Below are 2404 nucleotides of genomic sequence, written 5' to 3'. Positions count from 1 at the left end.
TTACTTTACAAATTTCATGCAGGCGATCTTCCGGTGTACGAATAACGCGTACGCATATAATTTCGGGCCAGCCGACACGAACGACTCGATATATATCGCCGCCGTAGCTCTCGAGTTCGTCGGTCATATCCCCCAAAAAATTGTACTCGTTCGGATCGCCTGTACTTATATATATACAGGAATCTGTATCATAATACAATACTCGCCTATTTAATGATTCTAAATGTTCGTATAATTTCAGTCGCGCCAGCGCCGTTGTGAATGCCGCGATCACGTTGGTCTGCGGAGAAGCTACGACCGCTTGTTCTCGCAATCTCCACGAGACATATATTACCTCATCGTTGACGAGTAATATATCGGTTATTTCGTGTTCTGGACTCGTGAGCAAAGATGCCAATCGCTGGTAATTTTTCACCAGATCTCGGTGTTAGGCAAATCGTTGACCGAAGTTTCCCCAAAAGGAATTTAAGCAGAGCTTTGCAACCGAACGTAGACCTGGATTTCGTGCGATGTTATTTTTATCGAGAACGATACCCTCGGTTTCTTCGTATTCCCGAAGATATCGCTCCTTAGCTTCGTCATCCACGCATTCGTTCGGCCATCCGCTAGCTTTCTGCTTCAGTTGCAAAAAACTATTGATATATCCGGTAAACAATCCACCCTGCCGCGTATCGCGTGACCTTGTATTGCCAAATTTCGCTCACTTCCGACACGCGATAATCTTTCTCGACGGCTTTGCGTAATTCACAGGATACCCAGGTACCCTCGAATTCACGCTTGGCGAGACTGTGAGTACACTCAGCTTGAGAGAACGTTTCGCAGCAATTCCGACACAGCGCGAACAACAATTTGCCACGTACGCGATACGGGAGTACCTGATGAAAGAGATCGCGCGGAGGGAGTACTTTACAACGAATGAGTCCTTCAAACGAGTTGAAATCGAAATCCGCAGCTACGCCGATTAACTCGGAACATTCCTCTCCGATGTAGATCTTTAGGTAACCGATCGGAAAAGTTTTCAGTACATAGGGATACAGAGAGCATACGTCTATGTAACGTATTTTCTCCGTTCTCGCAACATCGCATCGGGTTGCTATATTCCCCGTTCGGCCACCGAAAAATGCATCGCGCGGATCGAGAGCTGAGTTCTTTATTATCTGAGCATTTTCAAGAAAATCACGCATCTCATTATTCTCACGTATTTCCCGGTCGAAATCGTACTCCCATTTCTCCATCACCAGGTATCCCCGTCGTCGAAGACGCCATGTCGCTGCGAGAGTCGCTCATAGCGCGCGTCGATCGTATCGCCATGATCGGTGGAAGAATTGAGTTTTCTTTCACGATTTATTCGGAAGCATGATGGACACCCATGCCAAAAGCATCCATGAAATTGTAACACGTAACATCGCATCTCGTTCTCCAAATCAGTTTCGTAATATCCATCGACGGCCGTACCGGTAATCCGAAACTAGCGCCCTTGCCCCGCGTGGCTTATCCATTGATTGAGCTCACGCTCCATCCACACCAACCACTGCACGGCTTTGCACGAGTGATTATCTCTATATCTGTATCCGCCCGCTGGAATGATTCCTATTTCTTCCCCGCGTAAAAAGTTTCTGCGAAAAGCTTTCATACACGTAGAAGCGATAGTTGTGCATTCCACGAACGGACACACGCTCCCGCGTTCAAGAAAGATTTTCCTGAAAGCCAAGCACGCCCGTCGAAGGATATCTACGTCGTTACGACAATATTTGACTATTTCGCATTGAAAATAAAAAATGAAGCCGGATTGTGTCATATCGTCGTGCTATTTTATAAAATGCTTGCGTTCCTCGGATTTCATTTGTTCGGGCGAATAATACCGTGCGCTAGGTATTTGTCCGATATATGCTTGATGCTCTCTTCTATTGAATAAAAGAGGAAAGATGCCTTTACCTGATGTATCCTGCAGTCCGAAAGCCTTAGGTAAATTAGATAATCGCATCGGTATATAATTTGAGCTGTCAATAAATTTCGTGTTACCGACCGTCATCATGATAATTTTTGTCCCGTTCAAAATCACCCGTGGCTCTTGAATTATGCCAAATTGTTCTACGATGTATTTTAAGATAAACTGAGCGTCAAACGCTTTCGCATTATGCGCGATACAAATTATTTTGTTAAAATATTTTGACATTCACGTTGCGAAATCTACAAATTCTTTTACCAGATCATGGCGAAAAACAAATTCACGCGCCCCGCACCAACGACGTTGCGTTGACATTTCTTGTATTTCCGCGCACGTTTTGCAAATTTGTTGCGCGACGCAAAGAGTCGGTATGTGTATCTTTACGTTCTTCGTTCCTTCGAGCGTCTCGTCTTGTCGGGTTTCGAAGTCATAGAATACGAATGCGACGCGATCTTT

The 2404-nt window shown here is 45.1% G+C and overlaps 1 pseudogene; it reads right to left on the bottom strand.

Annotated features, from left to right (window-relative positions):
- Positions 1 to 427: 427 nt before the first annotated feature.
- On the bottom strand, positions 428 to 1235 carry LOC108765360 (uncharacterized; annotated as a pseudogene).
- Positions 1236 to 2404: the final 1169 nt, after the last annotated feature.

The sequence above is a fragment of the Trachymyrmex cornetzi genome, unplaced genomic scaffold (assembly GCF_001594075.2).
Source record: "Trachymyrmex cornetzi isolate Tcor2-1 unplaced genomic scaffold, Tcor1.1 scaffold486, whole genome shotgun sequence".
NCBI lineage: Eukaryota > Metazoa > Arthropoda > Insecta > Hymenoptera > Formicidae > Trachymyrmex > Trachymyrmex cornetzi.
The sequence above is the reverse complement of the archived record's forward strand: the minus strand, read 5'-3'. Positions and strand labels throughout refer to the sequence as shown.